Source organism: Tursiops truncatus, chromosome 16, assembly GCF_011762595.2.
Source record: "Tursiops truncatus isolate mTurTru1 chromosome 16, mTurTru1.mat.Y, whole genome shotgun sequence".
NCBI classification, from domain to species: domain Eukaryota; kingdom Metazoa; phylum Chordata; class Mammalia; order Artiodactyla; family Delphinidae; genus Tursiops; species Tursiops truncatus.
The window spans coordinates 18,580,840-18,607,101 of NC_047049.1; the positions used below are offsets into that span (position 1 = coordinate 18,580,840).

Genomic DNA, 26,262 nt, shown 5'->3' on the forward strand with positions numbered 1-26,262 from the left:
GATACAACACTGCAGGTTGTGGAAGGGTGGTCTAGGAGCCCACAGATCTCCTTCCCGGTGATCGCTCAGTGTCCAGAGCAAGTGGTCCTGGTTCAACTGCAGGGAGTTGCCAACCCCAACCGTGAGGACAGCAGAATCAGCCCACCTGCCTCATGTTTCCTATGCACCCGAGAACAGAGCCCAGCAGAAGGCTCCCTAGTGACATATTAGGGTGGCAAGTTCATGCACCTTCCCTGCTTCCCAAGGAACTCGCTCTGTGCCTGTCCGCTCTGCCAAGGTTCTTTGGGGGCAGATTCGTCATGTACAGGAATCAGATTCACAGCACACAGCAGAGCTTTTTTCTAATCTTCCACCTGTGTAACTGGATTACTTCTTGTTTGACAATTGGCTCTAATTGCTCACCACTAACCTGTAGGAAGCCAAGCCTGCGGAAAGACGCAAGAGGTGCTCCTGAGTCAGGAACTGTAATATATTTGGTCAGGCCCAAAATAGGCCAAATAATGGAAGGAAGACGGACTGAGGGTTCAAATTCCAGTTCCGGCACTTCCCAGTGGAGAGATCTTAAATTACACAAATTCTCTGACCCTCAGTCTCTTCGTCTATAAAATGGGCCCAATAATAGAACTGTGGTGGATGCCTGATATTTTGTCTTCTTTGGATTAAAGGGCCCCAGTTTTCTTTGGGTGTACCATCCCTTCCCAGTCTCACTTCATATGCTATGGATGGGGTGGACCTTACTCCTCCTCAAAGGACCCGGTATAAGCACATGACCCAGCTCTGGCCACTCAATCTAGTCTACCTCCCTGGTTCAGGTTTGAAGACTACCTTTGGAGCATGCAACCAAATGTAGTACACTCAGAGTGACTGCTGGAGCCACTAAGCAAAAGCACTTTCTTTCTACTTGGGCCTCTACGCTGGGAGGATATAAGCCAGAGCCACTCTCATAGAGAGTTTCTTCTGAGAACAAAGTCAATATAAAGGCAGGCAAAGCAGTATGAGGAGAGAGAGGTCTGATCATATCATTTGAGCACGTGGATACAGCCAGGCCTAAAGCTATCCAGATTTATCCCAAAGACTTTTTTTTTTTTTTTTTCAGTTTCATCATCCAATAAAACTAGCTTGGAAATTGAAGAGAGCTGAGTCAAGTTACTCTCACTTGCATCCTCACTAGGTAATTACACTTCCTAGGAAGATATGAAGGTCAAATGAGACGCTATAAAATCACTGAGCACAACTTGATGCACAGTAAGCACTCGATAAATACTAGCTGCGGTTTTGGTCTCAGTGGAAATAAGGCACCTAAAGTACTTCTCCAGTTGCTCGCACAGGGTGAGCTTATTCAATAATGGCGGTAGTTACTTCTCCATAGTAACCCCCTTAAGCACCATTTCATTCATCCAGCAGCCCAACCAGCCAGTAGGCTCGCGTGAGCATATTGCTGAAGCTCCATATTTCAGGCTCCAGACATAAAAGGTTAATAAACCAAAAAACTATTTTTTGTAAGTGGCAAAGTTCATTGTAGTCACCACCCAGCTCTGTGTGGTTTGGTGGACCTCGGCAGAGCTGTTCAAAATGGGAAAGTCATTTTGCTACCGATCAAATCAAGACAAGCTCTGAAAGGTAACCATCAGGCTCCTGCAGAAGCTGAACTTTTTTAAAAGGAAAAAAAGGACCAAGGAAAAAATTCATCTTGTTTCTAAAATCCAGATTTAGACACTGCCACGAGTTATGCATGACACACAACCCCACTACATCTTGATGACAAGAAAGATTTAATAATTACTTTTTTTTTTGAAGGTTGATGTACTTAACCATTCTTCCAAAAATACCAACGAAGGTGGGGAGAGGAAGGAGCAGATGGAAAGTGACAAAATGTGTCAATTGCCAACATCATTTCACAACACCAGCAGTCAGAAGAAGTCAGTTTCCAAGTGAGGGAACTGCCATCTTTGGATCCAGCTACCATTGGCAGATTTCACCTGTACCTGTTTCAGACGAGCCCCCTGCTTTAAAAGACAAAAAAAAAAAAAATCTGTTAAGGGAAATCATTACGGAATGATGTTGCTAGATAAACTCTTTTAAAATAATCTTTTGAAGGCTTCTGAATTCTTCCAAGGTCTATGTCATGGGCAGGCAACTTATGACCTTGGCTTTATCTTGTTAGGGTAAGGACAGGCGGGAGGTAAGAAATTAATATTTATTGAGTAGCTACCATATAAGTTCTCTCCTTTAATCCTCACCCCCACCCCATAAGATAGGTAGAGAGTAACCCCCTTGTAAAGATCTTGGGTTCTAAATAGCTAAGCAATTAAGGTCACACTAGAGATGACAAAGACGGTCTTTGTCAGACTCCAAAACTTGTATGCCCAACACCACTGCCCACCCTATGAATCTCTTTTCTCTCCCATTCTCCCAATTATTTTCTCTCCTTTTATTCCTTCTCTATAAGAACTGGAGCTCAGTGAGAACAGGAAACAAGTCTGTTCTGTTCAAAAAATATTTAAGGAAGGACACAGGAAAGCAAGAAGGAAAGTTGGTCTAGCCAAGCCACTGGTCCTCAAAAGTAGCCCCAAACCTGGGTAGATGTGATGACCAGCACTGTTTGAGTGGCTTCCCTCTGTTTTCATCTTTCAACCCTTTGAAGTCCATGAGGAGTCCATGTCGATTAGAACTTTCCAATCAAGCAAAATCTAAAAAACAGGAGAATGAACCTGAAGTTAAAATAACAGTTGTTGTTTTTCGACCTAGGTGCTTAGCATCTACCTAGCACTTTTTTTAACCATTTCATTTATATTAACTCAGAGAATCTCTATAGCAATATTATGATGTAGGTACTATTATCTCCACTTTACAGATGAGTAACAAGGCCCAAAGAGGTGAAGCCATGTGACTGGGATCACCCAGCTAATAAATGGTACGAACCAAAGCAGCTGGCTTTGGAGCCCATTTGAAAACCCATCATGTGAGTCCTCAGTGGGTCAGCGTGTCCGATAAACTGTGTTCATCCTAGACTTCAGTCACATCAGGGCAAGAAGACTTTGCCTGAAGGAACAAGAAGTCCAGGAAAGGAGAAGAGGCGCAGAGTTGCCCACATCCTCTCCAAACAGAATAAACCAGTGTCAGGATGGCAAGGGGCTTCCCTTACAGCCGCCCATCAAATCATCCCCCTGCCCAATCCCCAAAGATTCACGTGAATCTTGGCCACGGAAGGTAAAATTACAGAGCCATTAAAATGAAAACTGCTGGAACCCTGGGCAGACTCGGGTGCTACCGAAGGCAGCCCCTGGATGCAGACATCATCCTCTGCCTCTTGGTGTTGGTCAGCCGGGCACAGACGGCTCAGCAGGGGCAGCCCGAAGACAGGAGGCAGAGCCACCACTCTTGGCATCCCTGAGATGGGAAACAGAGTGGCAGAGACGGCAGGTGCCTTGGGTTACCAGGAGGTGAGCAGACGTGTTCATGAGCCCTTTAAGGGATGCTGGCGTCTCATAGTACACATGAGGTAGAGACAGAAATTCTTATTTGTCACTATCATCAAGACCCTACTTTTACCCTGGGCTGGTATCTACAATCTAGCATGTACAGTATCTTTATTGAGAAAAAAATATAACAATAAATCAAGCATCAGACAGGTATACATGCACATGTACACACACACGGGTTTTGTATGCAGGTGCATGTATAGACATGTGTAGTCATGCTTCACTTATCATTTTAAAAAGTATGTACATTTTCTTCTCCCCTGAGTCACAGAGTCGTTTGAAAAAGTAGAAAAGAAACTCTTACCTCTTGTGATTTCTTCAGTTTTCTGAACAGAGAGCTTCTTAGAAGAGTCATTCAGGAGAGAACCACTTGGAGCAACCTCTGGACACAACTCATAAAATGCATCTTGGCTGTTTTCAAGACCCTGCAGCAGCACCCCGCCCACCCCTTCTTTCCTACAGCCCTCTTCCTTGACGGCACACGTGCTTTTCCTTCAGTCCTCACGGGTACCTGCTTCACCTGCTCAATCTGCTTGTAAATCCCTTTGACTAAGGACCGGCTCGCCTACTTATTTCACTCCCATCTTAGTGACCAACAAACAGAGATGAACCCTCAAATCTTTACTCAACATGTGGAGGTTGAAATTTGAAAAGGAGACGCCCTGGAATTAGCTCTCTCCGTGTCATCCCGTCCTCTTGTCTGCTTCACCCCTGAGAGGCACAATCTCCAATTCTGGAAGAATCTGTGGAGATGGCGTGAGCTGGAAACCAAACCAAGTCAGAGAAGTAGCGTTGAAAGGTGCCACGAAGCTCTCTCGTACCATCGTTCTTTCAGCAAATGTTAATTGAGCACTTAGAGAATGCTGGGCAATTCTTAAAACCCGGTAGAAGTGTACATATATACACTACCAAACGTAAGGTAGATAGCTAGTGGGAAGCAGCCGCATAGCACAGGGATACCAGCTCGGTGCTTTGTGACCGCCTGGAGGGGTGGGATAGGGAGGGTGGGAGGGAGGGAGACGCAAGAGGGAAGAGATATAGGAACATATGTATATGTATAACTGATTCATTTTGTTATAAAGCAGAAACTAACACACCATTGTAAAGCAATTATACCCCAATAAAGATGTTAAAAAAAAAAACCCAGTAGGAGGTCAAGCTATGAGATTAGCTTATTTTCGCAGTTGTCAATCTCTTCTCTTTTTGTCTGCTTTTAAATCATTAGAAATTTCACTCACATAGTGAATCAAAATCTTCCTCCTGATAACTTAAATCCTTTGATTTGGATATTAGTTTAAACTGCATTGTAATTAAATTATGAGGATTTAAGTGTAAAAACAAAACCTAAAAGGCATTGGGAAAAATATATAGGTGAACATATAATCTTAGGTTAGAAGAGATTTTTCTAGATATGACACAAAAGGAAAAATTGAATAAAATTTTTGATGGATTATAAAATAAAATTTTTATGGATTGGACAATATAAAAATTTGAAATATGCATACACTAACTCAAAGGCAAGAAGCAAACTGAAAAGAAATAGTTGCAACCTGGATGGCAGATAAAGAGCTAATAGCCTTAACATTAAAAACGTTTAAAGTCAGTAAACAAAAGATAATACCGACAGAAAAAAAATGGGCAAAAACACAAATAGGCATTTGTAAAAAGAGATTAAAAATGCCAAATATGAAAGAAAAAATATTTAACCTCACTAATAATCCAAAACAAACAAATTAAAATAAGATACCACATTTCACTTATCAATCTGGCAAGTTATTTTAAACTCATAATACCCAGTACTAGGGAGAATGTGGGGAAACACAGGTACATTAGTGGCACAGCTAGGGAACAGTTGGGTCATGTGCATCAAAAACAACAAAATAAAACCCTTTAAAATGTTCATAATCCTTTAAATCCTAGAACTTCCACTTCTAGGACTTTATATTAAAGAAATACTCAAGAGTGTGCACAAAAATTTATGTCCAAGGCTGTTCATTCCAGCATTTAATGTATTAGAGAAAAATTGAGAGGAAAAATGTACAAAATAAAATTTTGTAAATAAATTTTGGTAAATCCTTAGAATGCTTGCAATACCTGAAAATGGTGTTGCAACTATTATAGATAGGATGGATAAACAACAAGGTCCTACTGTATACCACAGGGAACTATATTCAATATCCTGTGATAAACCATAATGGAAAAGAATATGAAAAAGAATGTATATATATGTATAACTGAATCACTTTGCTGTACAGCAGAAATGAACACAACATTGTAAATCAACTATACTTTAAAATAAATTTCTTTTAAAAAGAAAATGAAAATGGTGTTGCAGAAAAATATATAACTGAAAGTTGTTTATAATAGTGAGCTATTAAGCCAGTTTTCTAAACTATATTCTTTCAAAAACTATATATTTATATATACACGTGTGTGTGTGTGTATTTGTCTAGGGGAAAAAAATAGGTTATAACTCAATGGGTTAACAGATAATTGTGAGAATTAAGGGTAATTATGCACCACTACCATCTCTCTCTCTGCCCTCTGTAATTTTCTAATTCTGGGGGGGAACGAATACTAGTTTCTTTTCTAATCGTAAAATTTTGTATTTAACCTAAGATTACATTCAGTGTTTTAAGAAGCTCTATCACACAATTAGTCCATGTTAAGTCTTTCACAAAAAATAAAGTCCAGGGAATTTCCCCCTGATCTTATGTAGTTGACTTCTGGGAACTAAATGCCATCTTTTGCATCTATCCCAGCAGAATTTCATTCATTTCTGACTTCCAGCCTGTTAGGGGCCTTTCAACCCCATGCTGCCATGGACACTTTAGCTTTCTGGCTCTGAACCTTTGGGAAATTTGATAAGCACGCTTTCTCTTCCCTCCTCCCCTCCCCACGGACACAGAATTGCGGACGGCCCACTGTGGGGTCATTTCCTCTCTCTAATCCTGCCTGGGCAGTGGGTCTGGAAGGACGAGAGACACAGCAATTTACCATGTCAACCCTCAAGACCAATAGGGAGCAGAATGGCAGAGGAGGGGAGATGGAATCAAAACAGAGAGATTATATGGAGGAACCACAGAAAAACATTCTGCCTCAAATCTGATTACAAAGCCGAAGAAATAAAACCTCTGAGGCCAGCTCTCCGGGCTGCCTGCTTCCTCCACAGACCCAGGCACTGTGGGCGACCCATTCTGCATCACTCACTTAAATGGCAACGACATCTGACAGACAGAACACTGAGCCGTGGCCGCGTGTGTCCCTAACGTGGTTAGAGTTGGAGAAATTATTCATCAGAGAATATACTAAAGCACTTAGGATCCCCTGGATGCATTAGGGGAAGGTTCTGTCAGCCTCCGTGAAGCACCTCTGTGTGTTTATCCTGAAAACCCCTGAGCTGGCTCCACACTGATGCCCTCATTACTCATCTCCATGACTCACAGCCATGTGGCCTCATCACAGCCCCTTGTCTCTCTTCATTGCCCTCCAGGACTCTTCGGGGCCACTTGCTTCCCTCTCCCTAGGTGCCACAGTCTCCAGTGAAGATGCAAAGGGCGCCCACTTGCTGTCCTCCCCCGATCCTCCCACGCCCCCTGTCTGCCCAACGGGTCTCTGCTCCCCAGCATCTCCACCTGTCCTTCCTGTCCTTCCGGGTCTGGCTAAAGCCCCTCCTCTTGATGTCTCCCCAGCTTTCGTTAGTGGAAAATATGCCCACTCTCAAGTGCTTACCCAGCACTTTCTTTTTCTTTTATTGAATTATAGTTGATGTACAATATTATACAAGTTACAGTTGTACAATAGAGTGATTCACAATTTTTTAAGGTTATAGTTATTATAAAATATTGACAATATTTCCTGTGTTGTACAATATATCCTTGCAGCTTATTTTATTCTTACTAGTTTGTACGTCTCACTCCCCCACCTCTATGTTGTCCCTCCCCCCTCCCTCCCTCCCCACCGGTAACCACTGATCTGTTCTCTATATCTGTTAGTCTGTATCTTTTTTATTATATTTACTAGTTTGTTGTATTTTTTAGATCCCACATATAAGAGATAATGTACAGTATCTATCTTTCTCTGTGTGACTTATTTCACCTAGCATAAGACCCTCCAAGTCCATCCATGTTGCTGCAGATGGCAAGATATCATTCTTTGTCATGGCTGATTAGTAATCCATTGTATACATATATCGCATCTTCTTTAGCCATTCATCTGTTGATGGACACTTAGGTTGCTTCCATATCTTGGCAATTGTAAATAATGCTGCTATGAATTTTGGGGTGCATGTATCTTTTCAAATTAGGGTTTTGGTGTTTTTCAGTTATATACCCAGGACTGGAATTGCTGGGTCACATGGTAGTTCTATTTTTAGTTTTCTGAGCAATGTCCATACTGTTTTGCACTGTGGCTGAACCAATCCACACTCTCACCACAGAGCACTTGCTTTTCCTTCTCTCCCACATTTCTGAAACAAGCATGTAAGGGTAGTAGAGGGGTGGGTGGGGGGACAGCTGTTGTGAGGGAGATTATCATCTCATACAGAGAGGAAAGGCCACCACCTCTTGCTCCTTTATGCTTTGCATACAGCATAAAACCAAGTACATGGCCGTGGTGTGCCTTGGCTTGGGTTTCCTGTGCTCTGATTCCCTGTGAAATAGAATGGTTTTACCATCATTTCCAACAACCATTATTAAACACTTACCTACCTAATATTCTGTAGTCTGAGGTTAGGAAAAGATCTCTATGAAAGAAACTCATTATAATTGCATTACTGTCATCATTAGTAGTAGTAATCGCCTTCATGTACTATGCATCTTCTATGAACCAGGTCCATTCTGCGTGTTCTATGTATACTGTCTCTAATTACAATAATACCTCAAGGTAAGTCCTAACTTCATGTTAGAAATGGAAAAATTAAGGCAAAGAGAGGTATAGTGACTTGCCTAAGGTCTAATTACTCAAAATTTGTGACGTCAGGATTTAAACCTGTGATCTAACTCCATATTCCTTTTCTCTCCACTATTCAGTGCTTTCTGGTAAACTTTAAGACTCTTCCTGCAGATTGTGAATTACTAAGCTGTACTTAGGGATTTTTACCGGGGGGAGAATGGTGTCATGGTTAAGAACAGGATCCTGCAGTCTGGCATATGGGGTTTAAATCCTGGCTCCAGATGACAAGCTGTGAGACCTTGTTCAGGGCATTCATCATCCTCATGGCTGAGTTTCCTCATCTGTGAAATTGCAAGTTAGCTCAATGAAATCCCAGCTATTGCAGTTCTGTGTGCCAAGCACATTATGGCAATGAGCTCATTAATCCCTAAAAACAGCCTGACGAGAAAGGCATAATCTACTTGGCAGGGAGACTTTTGAGGTGAAGGGCTGGAAAGAGTTTTGAAACCACCAAACTTGAAAGATCCCTCAGAAATTTTTTTTAAAAATCCAAAAGTAGCTTGTAGGTAATTTGGAAATCATTTTGTGGTTTATAGAATGCTTACGATGCGCACATGTTCAGAGACATTGGGTTTACCAGTTGTCCTGGCAACCTGGGAAAGATTTGTTAGAGCATGAGAGGCAGAAGGGAGCCCTGTGCCTTTAGTAGCTCATTTAAAATCCTTCCTTCAATAAGTCCTCAATGCCAATAGGTAAAAGTCCAACGCATGAGCATGCCCTACACGAATCCTATCAAGCTGCCTCAGGCCAAATTACCAGTCTTATCACCTCACACACTAACCTTCCATTCCTGCGTATTGCAAGCTTCTACTCATACCCAACTCTAATGTCCCCTGCTTAGTAGAGCCTTCAATGATTTCTGTGGCGAGAGGTCATTGTTACTGCAGCCCTGTAACCACGGTCCTTTTGAATACCTCTCTACTGCAGCACTTCTTACGTCGTGTGTTAATTAAAGGTTTATGTGTCTGTCTCCACTGTTAGTCGTGGATAGTGAACTGCTCAAGGTTGGAGTCATGTCCTGGTCATCTTCCATCTTTGTATCCCTAGTACCTGCCCATGTCAAGTACCGAGTAAATAAATCAATAAATAACTTTCAATGTTAGTGAAAAAAATCACTCCAGCAAACCAGAATTTTGTTTGGTCTTAATAAATAGTAGCTCCCTCATCCTCGTCATCATCCTCCTCAAGCTCATTAAGATCCCAGCAACGCAGCCCGTGTAACTGAGAAAACTTAGGACCCGCGAAGGAGGATTTTCTTGCATTGTTCTCATAAATAACCAGTGTCAATCGAAAGGCTTTCTTAGAGGTCTCAGATATAACTACCTTCCTCATACAGCCAATCTGCTATGAGATGGCAAAATCACAAGGACCGTTCAAAGGTTGATTTATTGCTCTTGCAGAGGCACATGGAAGCCTGTGTTCACAGGGGCAGGTATGCAGTAGGCACCCTGGTAAATACTTGCATTATGATGAGTAATCATGGTGTAAAGCAGCTCTCCCACAGTGCCAGCTTGGAAGTCAACTGTCCACACACCTCTGGTTCAACCACCTCAGTTATGAAGGAAGAGGTGGTGTTGCAAGGAAGAAAAGCATTCAGTCAGAAGGACCCAGGTTTAAGTTTTAGCCCTGCCGCTTAGCCGTTGGGTGACTTTGGACAAATCATTTGCCTCTCTGGGAAACAGTGTCCTTATCTGTAAAACAAGGATGATTTCCCTTGCCTTGTTGTGGGGATGCCACAAAATCAATACATCAGAAGGTATCTAGCATAGGCCCGATGGGGTGGACCATGGACATCTGTAGGGTATGAACTTGGCTCTGTGGCTTTGCGCAACTTCTTTCATGACCCTCAGCTTCAGGACCCAGAATTGTATTCCTATACATCTACCAGCATCCAATACAAGAGGATGAAGGAAGAGTAGAAAACAGAACGGAAAGACTGAGTCCTTGGAAGAAAAGGTACTTTATCCAATTGGACTAGAGGTGGGACTAAGAGAAAGCATCAGGGAAAACCATCACATACACACACACCCCAGACACTGAGTGTGATACTGGGGACAAATTCAGAGAAACACCCAGTTTATTTTGGCTCTATAAAATCTGACAAAGTACTCCCCTTACGGAAAGCACTTACCATTTGTGCCCAGTTTTATGCTGTGCACATTATTAAGTTATACGTTGGCTTCACTTGCTATATGTCAGTATGCATGCTGCATCTCATAGTGTGTTGCTTATTTGTTGGAGTCAAACAGTCACTATTTTTAAAAATCAAAGGGTATGTTGGCTCTTGTTCATATTTGTGACTAAAGAAAGAGCAACTTAAAAAATATTTGGATGTACCCATTCATATGGCAATTAACCAACAAAAAATTGTAAAATAACAAGTGTTGGTGAGCATATGGAAAAATTGGAATCCTTGTACATTGCTAGTAGGACTTTAGAATGGTACAGCCACTGTGGAAAACACCATGACAGTTCCTCAGAAAGTTAAACACAGAAGTACCATATAATCCAGCAACTCCACTTCTGGATATAATATACCCGAAAGGATTAAAACCAGGAACTTAGATACTTATACACCAATGTTCATAGCAGCATCATTCACGGTAGCCAAAAGGTGGATACAACCCAAATGTCCATCAAAAGATGAATGGTTAAACAATATGTGGTATATGCATACAATGGAATATTACTCAGCCTTAAAAAGGAAGGAAATTCTGATACAGTGCTACAACATGGATGAACCTTGAAGACGTTATGCTAAGTGAAATAAGCCAGACATAAAAGGACAGATTTTGTATGGTTCTACTTATATGAGGCAACTAGAATAGCCAAATTCATACAGACAGAAAGTAGAATCGTGGCTACGAGGGTTAAGGAGGAAGAGGCAATGGGGGATTTTTGTTTAATGGGTACAGAATTTCTGATTGCGATGATGAAAAGTTCTGGAGCTAGACAGTGATGATGGCTGTACCACCTGTGAATGTACTTGGTACCACTAAATTCTACACTTAAAGGTGGTTAAAACAGTAAATTTTATGCTGTGTCTATTTTATCACACTTTTTAAACACTTTAAAATATATATGGAATACATTTCTGTGACGCAGTGATTGGATGCTTCTCAATTTCTCCTTAATCGTTTCAGTACAATAGCTGGCAAACTGGCAACGGGGGAAATGTCCCAACGTCAGTGCCTTTCTGGAGACCTGCATTTGGAAGGATCCTGAAGGGACAGTCTTTCCAATTCCTCCTTGCGAATGTCCAAAATCCTGCCAACAGGGTTGGCAAAAGGTTGAAGGAGCCCATTCCTTCTGGAGCCTGACACTCCCTGGCAGGTCCTTAACCGAAAACAAACCCACCCTATCATCCTATTCTGCGCTTCTATATCCGGTCACCAAATGGCCATCCGGGGCCCCTCAGAATCCAGTTACGTAGCCAGAACTAATTCAACAAACTGGTGATATAGACTTAATAGCTTAACAGGCTACCTTTCCCAGAAATCATATTTACATTTTCATTGGGTTTTCTGGAGACAATAGTTTAAATTGAAAGAGCAAATAAAAATCTGCTCTCTCAACAGATATTTGTTGCTATGGGACACACAGTAACACAGCAACAGAACACTTTTCCTATCAAGGCTGCGCAGGTCACATGCTACAGGTAGCTGCAGTTAAGGCATGAGTTCACTGGCCCCAAGGGAAAGAACAGAACGCTGGACATTGCAGAGAACCAAGGGCACCTTTCTGTTTTGTGCCAGTCTCAGCCTATGGTAGTGATGCTAGAGATGCCAGGGGGCAGTCTCCTGGGCCCGGGTTCCCCTTTCAGAACCCATGTTGTGGCTGGACCACCCCTGTGGTGCTTATTATGACTGCAAGACGCCCTCAGCAATAACCATCAGGAAACTTTGAAAGAGAGGGTTCATTACTCATAAGTCCTAGAAGGTACGCAGCACACCGGGGGCCACACAGCCAGGTCTCGTGGATGGTGAGGTCAGGGAGCCTGGGATTCTGCTTTTACTGGGGTTGAGGGTGGGGTTCACTTTTTATTGGTGAATTTAAAACATAAGAGTGGGGGGCTTCGCTGGTGGCGCAGTGGTTGAGAGTCCACCTGCCGATGCAGGGGACACGGGTTCGTGCCCCGGTCCGGGAAGATCCCACGTGCCATGAAGCGGCTGGGCCCGTGAGCCATGGCCGCTGAGCCTGCGCGTCCGGAGCCTGTGCTCCGCAACGGGAGAGGCCACAACAGTGAGAGGCCCGCGTACCCCCCCAAAAAAAAAAAAAAAAATAAGAGTGGGAATTAAAGTTCAGAAAGAAAAGAAAAAAAGAAGTGGGCAACCAGTCAGTTATCTAAACCATCCAAAGATCGCTGAAACAAAGGAACTTGTCAGGGGTGGGGGAATGTGGCCTGGGTCTAGTCCTGTGGCTGGCAGTGTGTTTATTCAACATGTTTATTCAGGAAGTGAATCTTCGCCATCTTTGGAGTGGATGCCTGAACAATCCAAGCTTAAATCGGGCACTCAACTTACAGAAAGAAAAACCAACTGGGAAAGCTTAACACTACCCTCTCTAAGCCTCTAAGCATGGGTCCCCTCACTTGTAAAGGAGACTCTTGGACTGCATTCTCTCTGGGGCCTTTTCAGACCTAAACTGCACTGATTATGCTCTGCTATGATATTCGACAGCTCAGCTCCAGCCACACAAGCCTCTCAAGTTTCTCACCTGAGCCACATGCCAAACAGAGGGCTTGGTGGGTAAATAACACTGTCTTCCCGCCCAGTTAATTCCATAGGTTTCCTGAACAAGCACAAGGCCAGTGCAGCTTTCATCCTCCGTGTTTGTGGTTATTGGATTACCCCCCCCCCCAGGTTCCAGTTAAATTCCATTAACTGAAAGCTGGACTTTTGAAACAGACTGAAATTTATTCCCAAATGAGCTGGGGCAGAGCCCTAGAGGCACCTTGTTTTTGCTGGACAAAGGCAGGCAGGATGAGCATCCCAGCATGGCTTTGGTCCAAGAGGGTAAGGGGTTGATCCTTGAAGGAGGCAGGAAAGAAGGGGGGAGGGGGGTAGACAGGGGTGCATGGATTCCACAAGGAGGAGGAGCCATGGTGAGCTGTCCGCCCTCTCCCAGCCCTCCTGGGCAGCTCAGGTCATGCCCTCCCAGACAAGCAATTCTAGTACAAACGTGTAAAGATTCTCAGGCAGAAGAACGGAAGAAAGGACTGAAGGGAAATCTTGGGCTCAGGGCAAGTTGCCCACCACCCACTCAGCTGACTGAATAACCCTGTCTAAGAGCATCAGAGCAGCTGCCTGCCCTCAAGCTCTTGCAGCAGGTCCAGCATGTGCTGTACACTGGGCAGACATTATCTCATTTAATTTTCAAGCGAAACAGGAGCTATTATCTCTTCTTTGTAAGTGATGGGACTGAGACACAAAGATGTAGGCTGACGGTGCAAGAAAGCAAATCTGTAGCTCCTCTCAGCTACCCTCATAAATGACATTTTTTAAAGGCTCAATTCATGGCGTGCCTTTCACCCACCATCCACGCCGCCTTCCTCATTTTCCTAATTAGAGGTGGGTGCCTCTCTAAAGTCCCCCAACATAGGACAGCGCTTTCCCCTGCCTCTGTCCTTAGAAGAGATGGGCATACATTTGAGGCCCCTCTGGACTGCACTTGGGTGCCAGGCTCTTGTGTCTTGTCCATCTTGGATCCCAAGTGAGCTGAGCCCAGGGCTGGAGCCCACAAGGCCACGTGGGTAACACAAGAGGAAACCATCAGAATACAGGATGTTTTGCCGGGGGTTCCTTCCCAGGGCTGCAGACACTGAAAGGACCACCAGACACCCTGTCTCCATCCTCCAGGCCTGGGGGAGAGCAGGGCTGACTCTTGCCTACTGTCTGTAACTAACATCAAGGCCAGACCTTGCAGTGTATGAGCCCTGGGTATTTTCTCGGTCTTATGGAGCCAGTTGCCTTGAAAATACCCAACAGCTGTGCATCCCACAGTCAATTGTACGTTAATCACGCATCACAGGATCTGCTTGATTCTCTCATCACACTTTTTTTCTTTCTTCCCACAATCCTGTCAGGTCCTCCTGCTATTGTTATTACCTGGTCAGGATCCCAAAGCCCGGAAATAAAAATGACTCACCAGAGAGGCCAGGCCAGCTCAGGGCAGAGCTGGGGGTGGGGTGGGGCAGGATGGGGCAGGGGCGGGGCTAGGGCTGTCAGAGTGGGAGGAGCCTGTGAGGAAGCTTATGCAAAAGGAAACTATTGTGAAACGTTTAATTGTTGCACTTGGGGGTAATTTATTATCAGGAAAATTAAGTGATTCCATTAGCCTCCTGTGGCTTTCCAAAATAAATTTGTCAGAGTGGGATGAGCGGGGAAGAGGAGATGAGAGCTGCTCTGTTTTAATTTGTTTTTCTGCTGATTGCCATATGGAGGTCCAGGCTCCATTTATCTATGGGAAGGGAGTTGGCGATGGTCCTGCGTGCGCCTCTCTGCTACATTCATCCCCCTGCAGCCACATTTCCATACCAGAACAAAAACCGAGTCCAGCTTGGGAAAATGGGACAAGTGCCCAGTCAATGCGGAAAGAGACCAGAGGCCTGGGAGGTGGAGGCAACTCTGCCACCAACTGGCTCTGGGGCCCTGGGCGACTCATTCCCGGCTCATACGTGAGATTCTCAAATGGTCATGCCCTCCCCGCCAACATCCCCTAAGCACCGACTGATTCAAACTTCCAATAATCCTTGTGCCTAAGTCCAACACTTGGCTTATAAGAAGAGCTCAGCCAATGGCAATGGTCTCCTTCCCTCCCCACCGCCAGGTATATTGCTCTCTGTGTCTAACAGATGTAGTCCTGAGGGAGCCCATGGTGGATCCAGAACAGGGACCCACATCTAGGTCCTCAGCCAGCACTCTAAGCCCCTGCCCTGCACTGTCATCTCCTCCCATGTGGGCCCAGGGAATGCTCTACAGGCTCCTCAGTCATCTACATCACAGCAAAGCGAAGTCCTGTCTCCGCCCTATTGCTTTCTTCTTTATATCTGAACTAGTCCAGAGCCTAACCAAAGGCAAAAGTGCTTTTTTGTATTCCCAGCGCTTGACACTCAACGGGTAACCCAATGTATATTTGTTGAATTAATTGATCTCTCTGTAATATGAAATTTCTCACTTAGCTGAATGGATAACCAGATCACAACCAAGGGACAGGGAACTGTGCCTTTTTCACGGAAAATCTAAATATCTGGAGGAGAGCTGATGACGATCTCATAATTCCAGGAAAGAGAAGCCAAAGTATGCTCCTCTACCAAGAGCTCCGATTTCCTCAGCAACTCCATCGTGGCTCCAAAGAGATGAATGCCACCAACTGATAAGGGTGCCAGAGGCCATGGGCCACAGAAATCTGTCTTTCCCAGATGCCCAGCCCTGGCCATGGACCCAGGGAGCAGCAATCTTTCTCCTGGCACAGTTCCCTGGTCGCTTCCTCATCTATAACGTGATAACAGAGCAGCAAGGCTCAGCCCCTGTAGGCAGAACCCGGACCCAGGCACTGTGTGAGATCTTCTGGAGGGTTCAGTGCCAGGGAGTCAGGGCACTTCATGGTCCAGGCAGACACCAAGCTCAAAGCCAAGGGGGCCCAACTCGGCCACATGCAGAGGCCCAAGACATGTGGCTGCCATTATCAAGGAGTTATCCTGGGTCTCCACTCACATTCCGTGTGCTGGGAGTGAGACTTCCCCACCATGGACAATGTGTCTGACCCCAGTCCCAGCCCACCATCCGCGTTCACTCAGTAATCCACATCTGGAAGGCACATACGCCCTGGACACAGTCTGGGTGGCTTTGTAAATCAATAAATAGCTCGGTTTAGCATAAACCACTCAAACTATTTGAAGATGTGCCTGCCAGGGAGCCAATGAACACCATCTGGGAGCGAGATCCAGGTGCCTGACCCAAGTTTTGCACATCCTGGTCCCCACTCTCCTAACGTGGGTGTGGAGGGTAGAGCCATCCCCACCTCTTGAACGATGGCTGCCTGGACCCCTTATCTATATCTGCCATGAGCTAGCTAGACAACGTCAAGCAAATCCCCCAAATCAGCGCGTCTCAAATTTTAATGTGCACACAAATCACCTAGCGAGCTATTGTTAAAACATAGATTTGGATATTTTGATATAGGACTGGGGAGGGACCTGAAATTCTGCATTTCTAACAAGCTCTACTACTGGTTAGAAATGTAGATGCTACTGGTCTGCAGACCATTTGAGTAGCAATGCCCTAAACTCTCTGAGCCTCAGTTTCGTCTATAAAATGGGGTTCACACTAGCTACCTCCCAAGGCTGTTGGAGATTAAACACCATGACACATGCGGAGCACTCAGCAAAGTGTCTGGCACATAATGGGGCATGTAATTCATATGAGCTTCCCTGCCCTTCCACACCTTTCTAGCTGACCCCCGAGCCAGTGATTCTTGACCTTGTTTGGCTAAGAGACCCCTCAGAGAACCCAATGAAAACTAAAGGCTCTTTAGCAGTCAGGATGGGCAAGGCTGTGCTGTGGTAACAACCAAGTCCAGAATCTTTGTGGCTTAACACAACCAAAGTTTACTTCCTGTTCCTGCTACACGTCCAGCATGGGTCAGCAGGGCTTCTCCCATTATGGTCATTCAGAGACTCAGCCTGATGGAGGCCCCATCTCAACATATAAGTAAAAGTCCATGACCATATCCTGGTGGAGGAAAGGCACACAGTGACTCACACGTTGTCACTTACAGCATCTGCTCAGAAGTGACCTATGTCACTTCCATTCACATTTCAAAGGCCAAAACAAGTCCCAGGGCGATGCCTCATTTCAAAGAAGCCAAAGAAGTACAGTCCTACCCTGTACCCAGAAGAGAGAGAGTCAGAAGTATTTGGTAAAGAACACTAAGGATTACCACCAACCTACTTCCCAGGGAAAAGAATGCAATATAGAAGCTTGCCCGTAATTCCAGGAGATCCATAGCTCCCCACCCCGCTCCAAAGCCTGGTCCACCCTTTACACTTTCTTACCATGGTCAAAGCAGATTGGGGAGAAGTAGTGCTCATTCATCAATTCGATAAATGTCAATTGAGTATCTACTATGTCAGGCATATTCTGACATAGTAGTGGGAGGTCTGGGTGGGAGGTCTATGCCCTCACAGATCTTATAGAGGGGATAAACAGATAATAAATGAGGAAGTTACAGCAGGTAGTAAGTACTGTCAAGGTAACGAACAACAGTGTGATGTCACAGAGTAACTGGGAGGTGGAGAGAGACCTACTTTAGACGGAGCGCTCAGGGAAGGCCACTCTGAGAGGAGCCACCTGAAATCAGAAGTGAAGGGTCAGAAGGAGCCAGACCTGTGCCAAACTAAAAGAAGAACATTCCAGGCAGAGGGAACAGCAAGTGCAAAGGCCCCGTGGCAGGAAGAGATCAGTGTGCTGGATGGATGGACAGAAGGCCAGTGTGGTGAAGGCTTACTGAGTCAAGTGGGCAGTGGCAGGTGGCGTGATGGGAGGTGGATTCAGAGAGGTCAGCATGGGCCTGATTGTGCAGGCTCTGGGTGTGTGTTCATGCTACCTGACCCAGATCCTGGGTGTCCTTCCCCACTGCAAGGGGAGTCAGAGCTATCCTGAAGACCGTGGTAAGGAATCAACTGTAATCTTAGGACAACACAGCCCATAGCAGAAGCCAAGACTGCGAGGGCAGATGGCACTAGTGCTAAGCCCAGTAGCCTTGAGATGAAGATCCTCCATTAACATCTGCTTTCCCAATCTCCTCTCTCCCCTCTACAGGACCCACTTGAGGGCTTCCTTCTATAACTCAACACATCTCTCTTTTCTCTTGTATGAAGACCCATAGTGCCTTCCTCTTCTCCCCTTGGCTGCACTAGACTGGCCTCTGTCTCCAGAACAAGTTTTCTGCTTTCTTACCACCAAGGTTATGATGTTCCTCCTTAAAATTCTGTTCCACGTCCTCCCTAACTGAACATGGACTATTCTTCCTGCAGAAAACAGCTTAAATCCCACCTCCTTTCTGACAACTCTAGGGATCCGCCCCCTCCCAACCGCAGCTGGAGCCAGCTGAGCTCTTCTTGAAGTTTTACGTCTTCCCCAGCAGCACTGACTTGGCCTAATGGCATTGGTTACTGTTTCACACGCACTTCTTATCTCTGTGAGGAGACGGTAAGCTCCTGGAGGGCAGGAGTGATGAAGATGGGCAGGTGCCCCTTGGGTACCCACCTAGCACAGAGTTGGTACTCAGAAAATGGTTTGACTTGTTAAGACAGAGGCAGCAAACTGGGAAGTGTATCAACATTGCCATCTGTGCCCAGGCCCCCTGGATGACAGGGTTGGGCTCATCTCTGTATCCCCAGTCCCCTAACACAGGGCCTGGAGCTGGCCAGGACTCCATGAATGTTTGTGAAATAAACGTCCAGACTCATCTTAGGTTGGTGATTTGGGATAAGGGACTTGACATCTCTGAGCCTCAGTTTCCTTATCTCTAAACCAGAGACGATGAGTTCCTCCCACATACGGTTATTCTGAAGACCATATAAAACATAAAAGGATTTTGCTAACTGTGGAGTTCTCACATATTATGAATGGCTGATCCCTTGTCATTTCCCAGTGGACACCACACCCAGCTGAGTAGGATGTGAACCAGAGAGTCGACTGAAGTACATCCTGCTTCCTACCAGAACAGGTCAGACCAAAAGCAAAGAATAACAGTGTTGTGCTTCAGAGAAGAGTGTCTGTGCTTTGAAGGATGAGTGCCTTCTCACCCACCACGTCTGATATCAACACTGCTTGCCCTCTGATTCTTTTTCTTGCCCTTGTGGGGAGAGGGGAGGGAAGCTTGGGTAGTCAGGTCTCATGCTGTCCTCGGTCCCCAGCCTCCTTCCATCTTGTCTACATTTCAGGGGGCTTATTTGAGTTGGGTGGCTCTGCAGAGATCTGCTCTGGCTTCCCGCACAGTCTGTACATCAGAGGAGAGCCTGAGTGGCAGTGATAAAGGTCAACGAGTCCATCATACGTGCAGACAAGAGGTTTAGATCCTACAGGGCAGTGAATGATGCAGAACCGGAAGCCAGCACCTTTCAGCACCTTCACGCCCAGGTGACATTCCCCCGGCAGACGGGGCTGAGGGATATTCTGGCTGTGCCGCGTAGGAACTGTGTGATCTTGGGCAAGTCCCTTAGTCCTGTAAAGCTTCAGTTTCCTCCTGGACCTACTGCATAAGGTTGAATAAGGTACAAATGCATCCAGAGAATGCCTGGAGAGCACTTAGCACAGTGCCTGGCACGTGGAAGAGCTCAATCGATTTTAGCTATTTTCATTATTATACCATCAAGGCACAGGTTTAGGGTTTGAAAAGTATCCATTTGGAGGGCTGGAAGCTAGGACCCCGATGTCCACTCACACCTCCCCAAAGGAAAAGAGCCACAATCCCACAATGCGTGTCCCTGAGACACTCCCCCAGGCCCACTCTACACACTCTCAGAGACAAAGGTGTCCGAGCCCTGTGAGCTTCTGCTGTACAACATAAACAGAACAAACAGGAAAGTCTCTACACTGGCAGGTTCCCAGTCCCCGGTTGCTCACGTAACGGCCACATGACAGAACACCCCTTATGAATAGGAAGTGAGGGAGGTGGCACAGACGGAAGGCAGAGCTCTCAAACATTCCTGTCCCAAAGCCAAGCCAGCCCAGGCACAATTCAGGACCACCATGGAAGTCTCACCTCATCAGCTGATGAACCGAGACACATCTGCCTTCCCCCCTACCCCGTGCAGCACCCGTGTGCTGGTCACCCATCCGCCTCACTCATCAGACTCAGAAACCCTCAAAGGCAGAGCCAAGTCTGCTCGTCTTTAGGGACCCAACACCTGATGGACAATATGCACAGAACAAATGTTTGCTTAAGTCAACTGAGTTGAGAGAATCCTATTTCTCTCCCCAAAGTGCAGAGAACAACAAGCTCTGCCTAGTGGGGCAGCTCCCAGAGAACTCCAGCAGCTTTCCTGGGGCAGATGCACACCCAGACCAGTGACCAATCTTCTCTGCTCCATACTGGCATTTCGGTCTCGAGCTGTTAGTTACCTGTTCACGTCTGCCCCCCATCTGGATGGATGAACTTCTGAAGAGTAGAGACACTCCATCTTCTGGAGCAGAGGGGGCAGGATGAGCTCACCCATCTTATTGAGGCCAATCCGCTTTCCTCAAAGTCTGTTGAGTTAAATGATAATCTCATCTCAAAAAAAACAATCATAGAAACATCTAGAATAACGTTAGATCAAATATCTGGGTCCCAAGGCCTAGCAAATTTGACACATAAAATTAACCGTCCTCTCTTCTTTCTAACAAATCGTGTTTCCTGAGGGAAGGGCCTAAGCAGGACAAAGGTGAGCCTGAGGGCAGGGTCAACTAGGGTAGAGGGCCTGTGACGACCAGCTCCAGTGTGGTCTCAGGCAGCATCAGTAGAAGTCAAGGGACCTGTCTGCTTTCAGGGAGGCTAGACCAGAGCTGTCCTGATTCGAATGTGCATGTGAATCACCGGGGATCCCGGGTGGGGGCCTGAGATTCAGCGTTTCTCACAAGGCCCCAGGGACTGCCTGCTGCCGGTCTGAAGGCCACACTTTGAGGAACAGGGTGGAGGGGTTAAGAGCACAGGCCCTGGGATTAGATTCCCAGGTCCAGGCCTAGCTCTACCCCCTCACTTGCTATATAACTCTGAGTGAGAGTGGTACTTACCCTGCATGAATCTCAGTACCCTCATCTATAAAGCGGTGGCTAATGATAGTATCGACTTTAAAAGGTCATTGTGAAATTAAAGAGAAAATGAACACGAAGTACAGTGGCACAGAGTCCAAGCCCAGTAAAAGCTGTTGGCTACCACCATTAATACACTATGTGCACCAGATTTTTAGAGTCCATGTAAAGTAAGTTATAAATAAATCCCACATCCGTTGATGAGCACGGTAAAGGGACCTAGAGGTAAAACCACAGGAAGAACAATTAATAAAATTGACAACATTCTCCCTGGAGAAAAATAGATGTAGGAAGGAGGCAGAGGGGGAGTGAAGGCTCCCCAAAAAGAAATGATTAAGGGCTCCCTGAACACACTTGAAACAGAGTGTTCGTGGAAATGAGGTGAGAATTATCCTGCAAGGCTCCAGAATGTTAAACAAAGACCAAGAGACGGAGCTTCCTGGGAAGTCAAGATGGGATCAATAACAGGACTTGAGAGTAATCGACGCTGTCCAGAAGTGAAGCATGCCGCGTGGACTGAGAGATCCATCTGACCCCAGAGCCGGGCCAGCAAACTGCACCACCACCCCTTCGTCCCAGGCCACGAGGCTGGCGTCACAAATCCATGGGACAATTCCTCAAACCCTCCGAGCACTTCTCGAACTTGGAGCAGCTGACATCAGTGGCTGTTCCTGAGAATGTTCTCCAACGCGCAATCCTGGCACTCCAGCCCTGCTACCCGAGGGCCTCTCCCGGGGGACACTTGGCACATTGCAAGCTTAGTCATGACGCCTCAGACAATTCATTCAGATTTCTTCAATTCCATTACCAGGCCCTTTGGGAGGAAAATAGGAAAAAGAATCAGTACATGTGCCGGCCAGAGAAGCAGCGTGTCCAAATAGCCCATCCCCCACCCCCCATGGAACCACGGGCCTGTCCTCCCGCAGCCTCCCGGACCAGGGCTGCCATGTTGCCAGGATGCTCCGGCAGCCACACGGCTTGGTCAGATGTTGGAACGCCTCATCTATACCAGTCAAGACAGTTCCCTCAGTACCCTCTGCCCCAGCCCCTACCCTAGGGCCCCCGGACGCCCACAGTCTAGCAACCAAAGGGTTAATGTCTGGCACACTGGGGGTCTGCTCTGCCCGACAGCCAGTGACCAGCTGTGGAATATTGCTCGTCATTCTGTACTTTCTGGATGTGCCCCCAGGACTCACCGGCCACGTGCTGCTCGCCTCATGCACGTGGCTGATAATTCCCTCCATGCTGAGCAAAGCCTCCTGAGAGAGAACACACTGCTTCCCCAAACACATGTGGCTCCATGCAGCCTTATATCTTCATCTCCTGCCCCCCACCACCCTCCCGGTACAAGAGAAGAAAGCCTGGGAGAGAAATAGGATGAAAAGGGCAGAACCACAGCAGGGAGGGGTGGGTACCTGGGCCCAGCTGCGGGGTTGGGTGTTGGACCATCTAGGGAGACTCTTTGCCCCAACACGGGAAGGAACAGCCTTCCATGTCCTCCTACCCCTCGGGGATGGGGGCTCATTTATTCTTCCTGCGGGAACAGGGAGTCGCTCAAGGCCAAGGACAGATCTGGGGGTCAGGCAGATAGTCCTAACTTCAAATCCTGGCCCTGTTGCTCATACCTGTGTACTTGTGAGGTAACTAAAGCTCTCAGAACCTCGGTTTCTTCATCTGTAAAATGGGAATGAGAATACGAATAATACCTGCCTCGCAGGGATGTCATGAGATTAAAAAAAGATTAAAGCACATAAAACACTTAGCCTGATCCTTGGCATTCCATCCTGAATCAACGTGGGAGTCACACCTCATTGGAGATACCCTGGCCTCCAAGCCTGGCACAGAGCGGCCTCTGACTAAATGCCCATCAAACTGAATCAAGCTAGGTTCTGCAGCAATACTCACCAGCTCCCAGGTCTGTCCTAAAGTGGATTCCAGGGGCGGAGGCAGCTGTGTCCTGGCACCCCCTCTCCTGTGTCAGCAGGACCCAAGGCCAGGGAGATGGAGACATCCCCATCCGAGCTCTCCCGGGGAAGACAAGAGCTCTGCCGAGTTCAGGGAGCCCACGGCTCATGCAGCTGAAGCCGCTTCAAAGTCACAGCTCCTTCAGCCCAGGGGCCGGGGAGGGAGACCTCCCAGCAGGCCTCGCTCCTATGTCTATCAGGCCCAGGCAGCTTTAGCCTGAACGTTCTAACGTCTCTCTGCCTGATGCCCATCCTGTCCTCAATTAAAGGGCCTCCTCTGCAGGGGCTTCTTGAGTGAGTCCAGAAGGGAGTTGGACCCACACCTGTCACAATTGGCCCCAGCAGGCTTCCCTGACTGCTTGACCAACCCATTGAGAAAGGCCTACAGGCGACTGTGGGCCTGGGCACTAACCCCCAGCCAGCCCGGGCTCCTGGCACTGGGCCTATTCAGACAACACCTGTTGTGTGCCAGGCTCTGTGTCCCTTACAGGGGAGAACAGGGCACTCAGTCTGCAGAGGGAGGGAGGGAGAAGGATGACAGCACCAGTGCCCATCATCTGAGGCTGCGGTGGAAAGGGCCACAGGGACCTCTCACAGATGCAACAACGATCTGCAGGGTTCCCAGGGGTGCTTTAGCGGGGACACAGAACTAGCACCCCATCCGTCAGAGAGGTGCTTACAGACCAGTGGAGAAGTGCTCCCAGGGGATAGGATATAGATGACAAGAGAATATGGGTCGTTCCTGGTGAGGTGGGGTCACAGGAAAGGCAGGGATGAGCATCTGAAGCACAGGGACACTAAGTCCATGCACCTGGGATCCAGGGGTGCTCAGAGAAACACTGACTTGGAGAGAAAGACACCCACATGCAGGGATCAGGGGAAGCGGCCAGAGGAGAGAGCCCTGGAAGCTGCTCTCACACAGGCTGTCCCCCTTCCATGGAGCAGGGGGTGACCTCAGACCCTCGAGAACCCCAAGTACTAGTGCAGGTACCCACCCTCTCCTCTGTGAGAGGCTCCTGTAGAGACCACGCCCTAAGAGGTGAGTCTGATTGCTTTTAGCCAGTCATGGTGGTCCTTTGGGCTTGGATATGTGATTCTGGCCAATGAGATGTAAGCCTGCTGGAGGGCCACTGGGCAAGGTCTCCTTGCGGGTGGGTGATGGCCACCAGATGGAAACAACATGGATATGTCACCTGGAGATACTGCATCCATCCAGTGACCCTGAGGGGCACCATCCTGGAGACAGAGCTGAGAGAAGCTCAGAGCAGGTGCAGCTGGAACTCAGGGGGCAGGGGGGATACCTCCCTGCCTCTGGACTTCTTATTATGAGCAGTAATATATGTCTGTATGCCCAAGTCCATCCACTCAGAGTTTTGTTACCGGCAGCTACAGGCCTTCTAAGAGATTTAGGGATCCCATCTCCCCTCCTGTCCCCACATCCAGCTTGAGAAACGTCCAGAGCCTATCGAAACTAGGGTTAGCAAATAAAAATACATGACGCCCAGTTAAATTTAGACTTCGGGTAAAGAAGGAATACTTTTTCTAGGATAAGTATGTCCTGTACTATACTGGGGACATATTTATCCTAAAAAATTATTCATTTGTTTATCTGAAATTCAAATGTAACTTGGCATCTTACATTTTCCCCGCAACTCTACTCCAAATCCCTCATCTTCTCTTACCTAGTAGTGGACTGTGCTCCAAAATGGTTCCACTGCCCTTGGGAGCTTCTGGGGGGGCACCAATACACCCCCTGGAGCAGCCTAGGATGTGCTCACAGACCACCTTATGCCCCCCCAGTGCTATGGGGTTAGGGCTGGAGGGGGGCCAATACATGGTCCCTCTTCCCTACCACAGCCTAACAAACGACCAAGAGAGAGGAGTGGGCAGGAGAGGAGACCAAAATATCACCTTGATGGCTGAGAAAGCCGATTTGGGGGAATCATGGCTGAGAGCTGCAAGCACCTGGGCCTCCTAACAGTGAACCCCAGAATTAGACAAATCACCTACCCAGCCCCAGGCAGCCCTGGACCCTCCAGCCCTACTGTGGGCGGGGTGGGGGAGGGGAACTGCCATCTCCCTAACCCTTAGCAGAACCAAGAACAATGGAGACTTTCTCCCTCTGACTTGCTTCACTTAGTCTGATAATCTCTAGTTGCTGCAAATGGCATAGAATGGATAAACAACACGGTCCTACTGTATAGCCCAGAGGGCTATATTCAATATCCTATGATAAATCATAATGGAAAAGAATTTTTAAAAACAAATGCATATCTATGTATAACTGAATCACTTTACTGTACAGCAGTAATCAACACAACCTTGTAAATCAACTATTCTTCAATTTTTTAAAAACATCCTTCTTTAAAACAACAACAACGACGACAACAATGGAGACTCAGGCAAGAGGAAATGAAGGTTCTCATGACCTGTTTCTTCTCCCAAGCTCACTCATCAGCTAAATCCTGTCTGCTTTCCTCCCACCCACTCCCTTGGGAGAAGACAGGTCTGGAGTATTGTTCTAACAGGTGGGCGTCCACATGGAAGGATCACCTGTGGGGCTTGATCCCGCCCCCTTCAGCAGCTCCAGGGAGCCCCGCTGCCCCCACCAGCAGCAGGCCACTCACACGAGTGCCCTTTGATGCCGAGGCCTGGCCCATGGAGTTACTAGTCAAAATGAGCCCTGGCCAACAAACAGAGCTCACGGCCAACCTGTCTTGACTCAATTTTCTCATCTGTGAAATGCGGAGAAGAAGAGCCCTTACCTCAGAGGGCTTGTTCACAGATAAGCCCACAGCCCATCAACCAACACAGAGAGCACACGGCATGGGCTGTGGCTGCTTCCATCCCTGGCCCCATCCCACCAGGCGGGGAAGTGGGGATGGCTAGGCAAGGATGAGGCTCTTAAGGGAGGAGAGAAAAGAGGAAGAAAGGGAGGGCTAAGCTGACTTAGTGTGAGATCTGAACCTGGAAACCAGCTGGGGGTTGGGCAGTTTTGAGGAGGAAGAGGAACGAACTGATGAATGGGGGCTGGTCCGGCCTCCAGGGTGAGCTCAGGGAGGAAAC

At 47.0% G+C, this 26,262-nt stretch overlaps 1 long non-coding RNA gene across 1 annotated transcript; it reads right to left on the bottom strand.

Moving 5' to 3' along the window:
• Positions 1–1,699: 1,699 nt before the first annotated feature.
• On the bottom strand, positions 1,700–17,726 carry LOC141276734 (uncharacterized). The gene is made up of 3 exons (XR_012326723.1): positions 17,491–17,726; positions 2,576–2,690; positions 1,700–2,003 (listed from the first exon to the last, which is right to left on the bottom strand). It is a non-coding gene; the product is annotated as an uncharacterized lncRNA (long non-coding RNA).
• Positions 17,727–26,262: the final 8,536 nt, after the last annotated feature.